This window comes from Solanum stenotomum, chromosome 12, assembly GCF_019186545.1.
Source record: "Solanum stenotomum isolate F172 chromosome 12, ASM1918654v1, whole genome shotgun sequence".
NCBI classification, from domain to species: domain Eukaryota; kingdom Viridiplantae; phylum Streptophyta; class Magnoliopsida; order Solanales; family Solanaceae; genus Solanum; species Solanum stenotomum.
In genome coordinates this window covers 32,374,611-32,388,779 of record NC_064293.1, presented here as the reverse complement: position 1 = coordinate 32,388,779, position 14,169 = coordinate 32,374,611, and the positions used below count along the sequence as shown (strand labels likewise).

Below are 14,169 nucleotides of genomic sequence, written 5' to 3'. Positions count from 1 at the left end.
GTCAAAAACACTCATCAAAACTGAAGCTAATGAAATTACTCAAAATATCCAAGCTTTTGTCAATAAACCCCATGCCCTAATTTTGTAGAGAACCTCTATCTTCATGTCTTTCCCTTGATTACCAAAAAAACACACTTCGCTGTATCAATGAGTCCACCAGAACACACTCAAATGCACCTGATTTTTCACCCAAATTTATCCCCAAATGCACCAGATATTTTACTTTAACAAAGGCATCAATGAGTGCAGCATAATTCACAATTCAAATGGCACCAGACAGCTAATAATGGTAAATGATAACTACAACCAAACTTTTCAATAGCTAAACTAAACATAACTGGATAACCAAATTTATATAATACACCAAAAAGTTGTACAATTACATAAACCCAAAGATTTTCCAATAATAAGGGTTGAGGATCAGCATTATATTACCTTTGAACAAATTGAACTTGCTTCAATTAGGGCTTCACCTTCCCTTTCGAATCGGAACAGTCTAAACAATTGGGGCTTTTGGAGTGAGTGCTAAGAGAGAAGATAAACGAATAGGTTCGATAGAAATCTCGAAGAAACGAAGAAGATAAAGCTACAGTTAGCTAAGCTCAGAGAAGAACTAGGTCTAACTGAGAATTTATTTTCATCGATTTGCCTCTGAAAGGGCGAACCAGGGACTAAACTGGAATTAGAACAACTTCAAATAATAAAGCTTAATTCCACGGTGCAACCCCGCAAAAACTTTGTAAGGCTGCTTATTCGACAGATCCGATATATAATTATGCTTTGACGGTTTGATTTATTGGATATTGGATTTCAAATATACTATTCTCTCCGTCTTATTTTATGTGAGATACTTTGATTCGATACGGAGTTTAAAAAAGAAATGAAGACTTTTAAAATTTGTGGTCCAAAATGAATGATAGAAATTTGTGTGGCTATAAATCATTTCATTAAGGGTAAAATAGACATTTTATAGTCAAATTGTTACTTAATATAGAAATGTGTCATTCTTTTTTGGACTGACTCAAAAAGAAAAGTAAGTCATATAAATTGGAACAGAAGGAGTAATTTACTAGTCAACCAATAGATTATTGGTTGGTTTGGTATCGGATAAGCTGATTAGGAATTAATAGACAATTATCGGACAGTGTATTGGCTCCACCTTCCTTCTTTCATTTTCATTTACTAATATATTGATCTCCCATCAAATAAAAAAATAATTCTAGCCATACTTAAGCTGGTAATTTAGTAATTATAAATCCCAGTGAGACACGTGAAAGTCTAAATTTTGAGGGTATGTGCACATAAATATATATTTAACAAAAATATAACTATGATAATTCTTAACAGAATAACGGTTCACCCAATAAATAAATTGAGCAATTCACACATGCACCGATAAATAGGTAACTACAAATTTTTAACTTGTTCACCAGCTGTCAATCCGATGATCCAATACCAATAAACCAATAAGTCAATTTTGCGGTTGGCTTATCAGTTATGGTTCGATTTTGAACAGTCCTACTGTTGTATCATTTAGTTCGACTAATTTAGATCGTGTTGAGTGGGGTTCATTTAGGAGTAGTCTTTTTTATCAAAGATTTTTTTATACCCAAGACTCGAAATGAAGACATGTAATCAAGAAGGAGCAGTCTATCGTACCAGATATAAGTATTTAAAAATTCTTGAAATTATAGAATCAATTGATTTTATCTTTTTCTTTTGTGCCTTAAGAAATATCCAATGAATTTTATAATTGAGTAATCCGGATAACCCAAGAAAGGTGTTATTTTGTGGAGTTTTAGACTCTTCAACTAATTGAGTTGCTTGAGTTGTACGATGACGTTGTTGGGATGTGTATCCTGGAGGGGACAAGTCAAGAGTGATATTGTTGGATCGGTGTAGATTATGCCGCAGTGGGCTTGAATCTCCCTAAAGAGAGCGAGACATTCGTGCCCCATCCTAAAGATTTAATTTATTCGTTTTTGTTCATTTTATTTTAGCTATAATTTATTGTGTCTATGGTATATTACACCAACACACATTATCTTAAAATTTTGAATCATAGAATTCGAACTGTGGAATAATTTTGAATTTTCAATTATTATTGATTAAATTGTTCATAGTTAAAATTAAATGAAATTAAGTTTGAAATTGATGCATTTTCATTCACTGAATATTTTTTGTACGCATAAAAAGAGAAAAAGAAAAGAACTTTTTGAATTGATTTATTTTAACTGTTTTAAAGTCAAAATAGTATTTAAGCACAAAAAAAGCTAAACAAAATAAGAAGAGGAGAATCGACAATGTCATTATGCTTTCTAAACTCATTTTTTTTAGTAATAGCTAATTTGATCAACTTCTAAAATTTTCTTACTTTGAAAAATATATTTCTTTAGAAATACTTTTCGAAAAACGTATTAATTTTCTTTTTGGGAATAATTGTTTGCGTTGGGCTAATCAATTTTTATTTAAAAAATAATAATAATTCAAAGACTAAAACAGTAATTTATGTTTGACAAGTATCCTAAAAGTGTTTTTGAGAAAAAGCTAATATTTTTAGCTCTTGATTTATTTATTTTTATTATTATTCAAAAACACTTATTTTCTCTCTAAAAGCTCGAAGAAACACTTCAATAACAAAATTAAAATATTTTTAACTTCTCAAAAATTTAACTAAATTAACTATTAAGTCTTATAATGATCCAAAACAAAAAGTGGACGCTAGTGCACTTTTCCCTTGCCTTATTAAACAAGTCGAGGCCATCAAATGGATCTCAATTCTTTTTTACCTCATAAATTCGGATAGAGTTATTATCTATTATCGCCTTCAGTGGTACAATTATTAGGGGAATTTAAGAGATATTGATTTATTACTTTTATTTTATTATATAAGAGAGAGTTTCAAGTTAAAGCAAATTCGTATAATTTGTCGATATGTGTGCTTTAACAAGGGTGGTAATTTTGAAAAAAAGAGATAAAAATTATTATTATTATTATTATTACTTTAATTTTATTAGTGTATAGTTTTTTCAAAATTATGAGACCGGTTTTAGCTATCTTTAGTTATAGCATTATTTTAAATATCAATAAAAGATCAATGATCGATGATGAAAAATATTTTAATTATGGCCATCTACGCAAAAAAAAAATGAGATGATTTATGTCATGACCCAAATTCACAAGTCGCGATAGCACCTATGTTCCCAACGAATAGGTAAGCCAACCCAACATATTTACCAAGTATGATTAACTAATGAGGTAAAAGGTAAACAACGAGTAAAATTTCCAACTCTAATTTCCTTATAAATATGAAATGCGGAAAGCTAAAATACTACCCAAGAAATTGTGTTATAAGTACAAGAGCCTCTAAATATGATGCAAGTCTAAAACTAAATGACACATCCAAACATAAGGGATATTCTGTCTGAATACTAAAATAACAGAATAAATAAAAGGTAGAAGGAGGTGTGGGCCACGGAACAGCCAAGCAGCTCACCACAACTCCAAAATACTCCAAGCTCGGACTCAAAAAGCTCCACGAGATGTGCTCGTACTCGGAATCGAATCTGCACCACAAAAGAGTGCAACAAGTGTAGTATGAGTACGTAACCACGTGTAGCCAATATATCTCATAGACCGACAACGAAGAAGTAGTGACATGAGTTTAATTAATAAAAATAAGTCTTTTACTTATACAAGTCTATAGGACGCTTACCAGTCAAGTTTCATCAAAATAAGGATAAACAAACTTCACATAATGTACAACCACCAATAAAGCACGTAATCAACAATAATGAATGATGTAATGAGATGCAGTGCAATGTTACACCATGAAATGATATGCCTCAGAAAGCCAAGTACTTTCTCAACTGTATATACATAATACTCCTCGGAAATACATCGAGAGTTCATGACCCATGGGGGACTCGCGAGGTCCATATATCGACACGGACGATCTCCACGTGTCTGTGCGGACAATCTCAACGCACTATCATAAAATCAAACAATTTTCGCACGGATGATCTCCACTTGCCCAAAATATAATCTTAACATCTTACCATCCCCAGCACGGACGATCTCCGCGTGCCCAACTTATACTCAATCTCATGTCAATGCATGTGCACAATATAATCTCAAATAAAGAGGATGATGATGCATCTCAATCAATTAAATATCAGCATAATACATAGCCACCTCAACCATCACAAGTATACGGGTTCAAATAAGAACAAAATCACACAAAATAATCAGTCAATAATATATCAGCTAATGCCCATATGCTTTGGCATTCTCTAATTAAAATCCACATTCTATAGTAATAAACTTTCCCTTTATAACACCGGTACTCGTATCAATGCCCGTCACACCATTGGTACGAGACCCCCATCTTTCGCCCTTACCCATTGTCTATTCCTATTTTAAATCTTTAATTAGGAAAATGTCCTTCAATGAAGTCTAAAAGTCTTAACATACCTTGAATGCCAAACACGTGTCACGAATCCTCAAGATTTCACCCTTTCCTTTCGTAAAACTTCCAAACATTCCCAATCTATAAATTTTGCATTATTCATAAGTAAACGAGTACATAAACATTCATACTATTATACTTCTGTTTTGGATAAATAACCGTAACACATAAAGGAATATGACAATACCCAAATCATATTAAGAACTAAATGTATATTAAAGAATTTCCTCGCATACTGAAGCTACGGACATCACAAAAACCAAGAGTAAAGTCATGATTCCATCAAATTATTGATACAACACAATAATCCTCTCTAATAATTATCCCATAATTCCCTTATTATATACCCTCAAACATTTAGCCGTCATTGTGGCATGATGATCCACTCAACTAACACCTTATTCTTTTAAAATCAATTGTACCCAAATTGTCATTCCAATTCCTTTCCAACAACAACTGACTAACTAATAATAATGGCATATACCTTTCACAATTTAGTAATAGATGACGGTGGCCTATACCTATACAACCAAACATACAACCTATGGTTCTTAAATTTTAACCAGGCGAGAAGATTACTACTACTTCAGTAGATACCTGCACACTTATTTTAATTTCCTTGTACCAAAATATTTATAACAATTAATGATACATCTCAAATCAACAATTTTCTTTCCCGATGAGAATGATAAATAACCCTTACCTAGAGCATTTTGTTCCTCTCTGTTCTATGTTCGACCGCCGCACAAGTCAGTTACTGCTCCTTTACTTTCTTTTCTAAAATAAACCCCACTAATCTATTTTAATTATATGGGTCAAGGGTAAATGGTATTAAATGAAGTGGTTACGGTCTTGGCCCACTAACTATTAATTGTATTAATTATTTGCTAAATATTCATCAACTAATTACTCGTAGTTACTGAATAATTTAAAATTTCCTATTCAAAAGTTTCGGGAAAAGTCAAAATAGTCCTAGTTCTCAAAACGACTTAGCGGGTCGTTACATCACCTACCACTTAAACAAATGTTCGTCCTCGAACGGAAAAAGAAAAGAACTCACCTGAACGCTCAAAAAGCTGAGGATATCTACTCTTCATGTCTGACTCGGTCTCCCATGTAGCCTCATCCACTGGACGATGCTTCCATTGAACCTTTACTGAAGCAATCTCTTTCAACCTCAACTTTCGAATTTTGCCTATCCAAAATAGTTATCGGCTCCTCCTCAAAAGTCAAATTATGATCAAGTAACACTGAATCCCATTGAATCACATGGGCACCACCCTGATGATACTTTTTCAACATCGAAATATAAAATACCGGATGAACACCCGACAAACCAGGTGGCAAAGCTAACTGATACGCCACCTCACCAATACGCTCCACAATCTCGAAAGGGCCAATATACCTTGGGCTCAACTTGCCCTTCCTTCCAAATCTCATCACACCCTTCATGGGTGAAACCTTTAATAAAACCCTCTCTCCAACCATAAACTCTAAATCATGAACCTTTCGATCTGCATAACTCTTTTGCCTACTCTGAGCCATGAGAAGTCTATCTTGGATCAACTTGACCTTGTCCAAGGACTCCCTCAGCAAATCTGTACCCCACGGTCTAACCTCAAATGCATCAAACCAACCAACTGGAGATCGACATCTCCTACCATACAAAGCCTCAAATGGTGTCATCTCAATGCTTGAATGGTAACTATTATTGTAAGCAAACTCTGCTAATGACAAGAACTGATCCCAGTGACCACCAAAGTCAATCACACACGCCCACAACATGTCCTCAAGAACCTGAATAGTCCGTTCAGACTGACCATCAGTCTGAGGATGAAAGGTTGTACTAAGATCCACCTGAGTGCCCAACTCCTTCTGCATAGACCGCCAGAAATGAGATGTAAATTGTGTGCCACGATCGAAAATAATAGAAATGGGAACTCCATGCAAACGAACTATCTCTCGAATATAGATCTTGGCTAACTTTTCTGAATTATAAGTAGTCTGAACTGGTACGAAGTGTGCAGACTTAGTCAGTCGATTCACGATTACCCATATAGCATCAAACTTACCCAAGGTACGAGGCAATCCTACCACAAAGTCCATAGCAATGCGCTCCCACTTCCACTCAGGTATGGGTATCCTCTGGGTCACATCTCCAGGGTTTTGGTGTTCATACTTCACTTGCTGACAATTCAAACATTGAGATACAAAATCTACTATGTCCCTCTTCATACGACACCACTAATAATGTTGCTTCAAGTCACGATACATCTTAGTAGCCCCTAGATGTATAGAGTACCTCGAACAATGGGCCTCCTCCATGATCAGTCTAGTTAAATCACCCGTCCGAGGAACACAAATACGACCTTTTATCCTCAAAACTCCCTAACTATCAAGAATTGCATCTTTTGCTTCTCCTTTTGACACCTTGTCTCGAATCTTACATAAATCAACATCATTAAACTGTTGAGTCCTAATCTGCTCCAACAAGGAAGACCTAGCCTCCACATAAGCCAAAACCTTACCAGATTCTGAAATATCAAGCCTCACAAAGCTATTGACCAAGGATTGGACATCCCTAGCTAAGGGACGTTCGCCAACCTGTAACATGGCTAGACTACCCATACTTACTGCCTTTCGACTCAAGGCATCTGCTACTACATTCGCCTTGCCTGGATGATAAAGAATAGTCATGTCGTAGTCTTTGAGCAACTCCAACCATCTCCGCTGCCTCAAATTGAGATCCCTTTGATCGAATATATACTGGAGATTACGATGATCCGTGAACACCTCACAATGCACACCATAAAGATAATGCCTCCAAATTTTCAATGCAAACACAACAGCCGCCAACTCCAAATCATGAATAGGATAGTTCTTCTCATGAACCTTCAATTGCCTCGAAGCATAAGCTATCACCTTCCCCTTCTGCATCAATACACAACCAAGACCGATTCGAGAAGCATCACAATATACAACAAAACCCTCTCCCTCCACGGGTAGGGTCAAAATCGGAGTAGTAGTCAATAAAGTTTTAAGCTTTTGAAAACTCACCTCACATTCATCAGACCACTGGAAAACCACTTTTTTTGGGTCAATCTAGTTAATGGGGATGCAATGGATGAGAACCCTTCTACAAGCCGTCGATAATAACCTGCAAGGCCTAAGAAACTCCGAATCTCAGTAATTGAAGCAGGTCTGACCCAATCTCGAACTGCCTCACTCTTCTTAGGATCCACCATAATACCTTCCTTGGACATTACATGTCCCAAGAATGCAACTGAACTAAGCCAAAACTCACACTTTGAAAACTTTGCATAGAGTTTCTTCTCCTTCAGAATCCCAAGCACAATCCTCAAATGATTCTCATGTTCCTCCTTACTATGGGAGTATATCAATATATCATCTATGAAGACAATAACAAAGGAATCCAAGTACGGTCTGAACACTCCATTTATCAAGTCCATAAAAGTTGTTGGGGCATTAGTCAATCCGAAAGACATTACCAAAAATTCGTAATGGCCATAACGTGTTCGAAAAGTTGTCTTAGGGATATCATCTGCCCTAACCTTCAGATGGTGGTAGCCGAATCTCAAGTCAATCTTGGAGAAAACAGAAGCACCCTGCAACTGATCAAATAAATAATCAATACGAGGTATCGGGTACTTATTTCTGATGGTTACCTTGTTCAACTGTCGATAGTCAATACACATACACATAGATTCATCTTTCTTCTTCACAAACAACACTGGAGCACCCCAAGGAGATACACTCGGTCTAATATAACCCTTGCTCAACAAATCCTGCAACTGCTCTTTCAACTCTTTCAATTTAGCTGGTGCCATACGATAAGGAGGAATGGAAATAGGTTGAGTGCCTGGCTCTATGTCAATACAAAAATCAATATCACGATCAGGTGGGAGACCTGGTAAGTCTGTCGAAAATACCTCCGAAAATTCACTCACCACTGGAATAGACTCAAGCATAGGAGTCTCAACACTAGTATCTCGAATGTGCGCAAAGTAAGCCAAACATCCTCTCTCTACCAAGTGACGAGCCTTAAGAAATGATATCACCCCTTTAGGAGGGTGACTAAGAGAACCTCTCCATTCTACTATAGGAATTTCAGGCATAACTAATGTAACTGTCTTGGCATGACAATTTAAAATTGCGTGATAAGGAGATAACCAATCCATACCAAGAATCACATCAAAATCAACCATATCTAAGACCTTTAAATCTGCATAAGTGTCATATCCTATCAAGGTAACTATACATAAACGATACACCTGATCTACCATTAAAGAATCCCCGACAGGAGTAGAAACATGTACCGGCAAATCAAGAGACTCACATACTATATCTAGACTCGAAGTAAAATATGTGGACACATAAGAATAAGTAGAGCCTGGATCAAATAATACAGTAGCTGGTCGATGACAAATCGGAATAATACCTGTGATAACAACATCTGAAGCCTCAGCCTCTGGCCTACCCGAAAAAGCATAACATTGAGAACGACCGCCCTCATATTATGAACCTCCACGACCACTACCTCGACCAGAAGAAGAACTACCTCTACCTGAATGAGAACCACCTCTGCCACTCTATACACCTCCCCTAGTTGGAGGTTGTGCAGCCCTGGAAATCAAAGCCTAAGAACCCTGATGCAAGCCATCACGTCTGGTCCTAGGGCAATCTCTCACAAAGTGTCCTATATCACCACACTCAAAACAACCCTTACGAGACGTAGGCTGATGAGAGGAACCTGAATGACTAGAATGTCCTCCACGACCTACAGGTCTAGAAGATGAACCCGGTGAAGTATGCACCCAACTCGAAGAACTATGCCCAGCGTAACCAGCCTCAGACGCTGGTATAGCAGCATGAATGGGTCTGCTAGGCTGAGAGTGATAACCTCTCCCTAAGTAACCTTGACTCCTAGGCAGAGCCCCACCATAATCACCTTCACGCTGCTCAAATCCCTCACGTCGAATCATCTCCAACTCCTTAGCAGCATCTACCACCTTTTGGAACGACACACCAGAAGTAGTAACCTGAGAAACTCCCAGACGAATCGGAATAATCAACCCCTTAACAAACCTTCTCACTCTCTCAGCCTCTGTGGGAAGTATCATCGAAGCATGCCTAGCCAAGGCATGGAATTTACCCTCATACTCTGCGACTGACATACCTTCTTGCTGCAAACCCTCGAACTCGGCCCTCTTATGCTCCCTCTCACTGTGTGGAACAAACTTGGCTAGAAATACCTGAGTAAACTGAGTCCATGATAGTGGAGGGGATCCAGCTGACCTACTACTAATATAATCCCTCTACCACTGCTTGGCCGAGCCAGTCATCTGAAACGCTGTGTAGTCAACTCCATGAGCCTCCACTAATCCAAGATTATGTAACCTCTCATGACAACTAACTATAAATTCATATGCATCCTCAGTTAAGTCACCAGTATAAGTCGGAGGATTCATTAGTCTGAACCTCCCAAACATCTTTTGTTCATCAATGGTCATGGAAGGCCTGTTCGCCAAGTGTGATGCAATACCTAGAAATTCCATACTATCTAAACGGGGAGCTACAACAGCAGCTGGCTGAGTCCTGGGAGTCTGAGAATCTGGAGCAACCATCGGATCTGGAGTCTGACCTCCAACACGAGTCTGTGAAGCATCAGAGGTGACAGGCAAAGTTCTCGCCTGAGCCATCCCCTCTAGAAGTCCTAACATACGAGTCAAGGTATCTTGAAGCACTGGGGTGGCAATAATATTGGGTGGAGCCTGAGCTGGTCCATCTCCCTCGACACTATCCTGCTGTCACGACCCAAGCCTAGGGCCTAGACGTGACCGGCGAATGGGGAACCCGAAGGAACCCCAAACAAGCCTCATAGCGTATCATTACACATCCTTGGTCGCGGAAGCAATTAAAATGACCATAAGCAATAAGCATAATCAAAGGGGGAAATCGGGACTAAGGGAGCAAGAGAAAAAAATGAAGAAATGGTACATAAATACCATAGATGAGTCAAGCTCAAGCATAATACACAACTTGTCCAACACCACCTCTAAACATGAGTACTTAGCGGGGGCCAAGACAAACTACCGGGCTCACCCTCATAGTCAAAACATAACTAAAAAGAAAAGTCTTATACATAGCAAAAGATCATGAGCAACGTCCCCGGAATGGAGGACTCACCAATAACCTTGATAGGAAATCGTATTAGCCACGCGGAGGAGGATGGTCAAGCGGTGCTCCGGTCCCTACATGGTGACATCATGTAGGCATAGAGTATGCGTTAGTACGTTTGAATGTACTAAGTATGTGGGATGCAATGCAATGCTACAATAGATGGACATCATAGGAAAAATGCATAATCATACCCGATAGATAGCACATTAGAGAAATGATATGTATAATGATGCTTACATAAAAATCATATTTAGTGGGACGTAGTACATGTGTGGTGAGTGACCATCAATATAGTATTTCCAAGGCCTACCACCCCCTTGGAGAGGCGAAAGAGGTACAAACCCCTCAATGTGGTTACCCGGGCCTACCACCCCCCGAGCTAGGGACCAAGGTACAAACCCCTCGATGTGGTTATACGGGCCTACTACCCCCCGTACTAGGCAACCAAGGTACAAACCCCTCGATACGGTTATACGGGCCTACTACCCCCCGTACTAGGCAACCAAGGTACAAACCCCTCGATACGGTTATACGGGCCTACTACCCCCCGTACTAGGCAACCAAGGTACAAACCCCTCGATACGGTTATACGGGCCTACTACCCCCCGTACTAGGCAACCAAGGTACCAACCCCTTGATACGGTTACCCGGGCCTACAACCCCCCGAGCTAGGCTTGGTCGACTCACACACTATATAGAGAAAATCATATACATGTATCCATTTCATCATCATTTCAATACTTATATAATCATCCGACTCATAGGACGTACATTGGACCTTCCATTTCATAAGAATTCTATAAATGGCATTTTATCAAACATATGGTGGGCTACTTGTTCATGTAAATAAAATCATGTGTTTCAAGAGTACTAAGTCCAACCAATTTCAAAATCCATATAAAACAGCCCACCAACAACATACATATATATATACATATATAACAACCTTCATAATTTGATCATGGAGGCATGAAAACCATAAACATCATATAATCATTCCATTTCATGATAATATACAAAAATAGACCATAATAGGATGTGTAGTAATAATTCCATAATTCAAGAGTTCATAAATGATCATAAGGACCCATAAACTTGAAGTAAAATAGAGGATAAATGGTTGGACTTGTGGAAAGGAAGGTTTCCACAATCAACCCACATACCTCAACTTTGGAGAATTCTTGATGAAGATTGGAATGGAGAATTGCTTGAGATTGAATCTTGAATCCGGAATTAAAGCTTGGGATCCTTGAATTTGGTTGATGATCTTGGTGGAATTTTTGGAGAGGGTTTAGAGAGAGTTTTTGGATGTTTTGAAGTTAAATGACTAAGTATGGATATGTCCCCTTTTTATAAAAAAACGTCCCAACACTTAGAAAAAAAATTGAGGCGGGTGAACAGTGTTTTCGGCTACTGGAATTTGCATTTTCTGCCGGACAGGTTTTACGAAAATGGTCATAACTCCTTCATCCTAACTCGGAATGAGGTGAAACAAATTGCGTTGGAAAGCTAACTCACAGAGCTTTAATTTTGATAGTTTGAGCTCCTTCCAGTTCCTTGTGTGCTGAGAGATATGCCCCTTTAAAGTTGACCCTCAAAATCGCATTTTTTGCGATTTTCGAATTTTGATACGGTTGTTCTAAAATTCGGGTTAGACTCATTTCCCACTCAATTTGACCCCCTGAATAAGAATATGAAGTCGAATTTCCGAAATGATGCACGGATTTTGAGATATATGGAAATTACAATTTTAGGTGTTTTCGAAGCACATTTTCGGGCATTTTTGGGGTCGTTTCAATATCTCCCCCTTGGGAACATTCGTCCCCGAATGTCAAAGAAACGTACATGAGAAACACAAACATGGCAAATTCAGCCCACATAGGGATGCAACAATGCACTTACACCTCATTTCAAAAACTTCAACATAGTTGTAAAACCACAATGAACTTGTTAACTTAAACATGAATGTATGCAATGACATGGTGGCTGAACTTAAGACCTGAGATTTTATAAAGGGTTTAGATCAATACCTTAAGCTTGAGTGGAGTGGAAAAGATAAGGATATCGCCTTTGCATGTCCGCTTCGGCCTCCCAAGTCGCACTTTCAACTTGTTGATTTCTCCAAAGGACCTTAACGGAAGCCACATCTTTGTTTCTCAACCTCTTCACTTGTCTATCTAAAATCTGGACCGGAACCTCTTCATAGGTCAAATTATCTTCAACAACACCCACAACATCAAGAGGCACAATGGCATTCGGATCACCCACACACTTCCTCAACATAGACACATGAAATACCGGATGAACCAAATCCATTTCGCTAGGCAATTCCAACTCATAAGCTACCTTGCCAATTCTCCTCATCACCTTATAAGGACCCACGTATCTTGGGCTCAACTTGCCCTTCTTACCAAAACGAACCACACCCTTCATGGGTGACACCTTCAAATAGACCCAATCACCAACTTGGAATTCAAGAGCCCTTCTCCTCACATCGGCATAGGACTTTTGGCGACTTTGGGCCGTCTTCAACCTTTCTCTAATCATCCTAACCTTCTCAAGAGCCTCCATAACTAGATCTGGTCCTAACAAGGCCACCTCACCAACCTCAAACCACCCAACCGGTGATCTACAACGCCTCCCATAGAGAGCCTCAAAAGGAGCCATACCGATGCTAGAATGATAGCTATTGTTATAGGCAAACTCAATCAATGGAAGATGATCATCCCAACTACCCTTAAGCTCCAATACACAAGCCCTAAGCATATCCTCAAGTGTTTGGATAGTCCTTTCGGCTTGTCCATCCGTTTGCGGGTGAAAGGCCGTAGTAAGCTTAACTCTCGTACCTAGACCCCTTTGAAAGGACTTCCAAAAGTGTGAAGTAAATTGAGTACCACGGTCCGATATGATGGATAGAGGAATCCCATGCAACCTTACCAAGTCATGAATATATAACCTTGCATAATCTTCCGCCCCATATGTTGTCTTTACCGGTAGAAAATGAGCCGATTTTGTCATCCTATCAACCACCACCCAAATAGAATCAAAACCTTTTCTAGTCTTGGGTAAACCAACTACAAAATCCATATTAATTTCTTCCCACTTCCAAGTAGGAATCTCTATGTCTTGGGTTAGACCACCCGGCCTTTGATGTTCGGCCTTGACTTGTTGACAACTATGACAACCGGAGACGAATTTGGCAATGTCCTTCTTCATGCCTCCCCACCAATACACATCCCTCAAATCTCTATACATTTTGGTGGAACCGGGGTGAATGGAGTAGGAAGAATTATGAGCCTCCTCAAGAATTTTCTCCCTCAAACCATCAACACAAGGCACACACAACCTACCTTGGTACCTAAGGGCACCATCTCCCCCTTGGGAGAAAACTTCCACCTTGCCCTCTTTCACCAAGGCCTTCAATTCTAACAAGGAAGAGTCAAGATCTTGTTTTGCTATCACCTCATCAACCAAGGAAGACCTAGCACCATCAACAACGA

The 14,169-nt window shown here is 38.8% G+C and overlaps 1 protein-coding gene and 1 pseudogene across 1 annotated transcript in view; both read right to left on the bottom strand.

Annotated features, from left to right (window-relative positions):
* LOC125847775 (protein FLX-like 2) overlaps nt 1–731 on the bottom strand; it is a 10,312-nt gene extending 9,581 nt beyond the window's left edge. Inside the window, exon 1 of the mRNA XM_049527459.1 lies at nt 436–731. The gene's annotated coding sequence lies outside the window, so the exon portion shown is untranslated. The remainder of the gene's footprint in view (nt 1–435) is intronic.
* Nucleotides 732–6,856: 6,125 nt separating this feature from the next.
* LOC125847332 (uncharacterized) lies at nt 6,857–10,188 on the bottom strand (annotated as a pseudogene).
* Nucleotides 10,189–14,169: the final 3,981 nt, after the last annotated feature.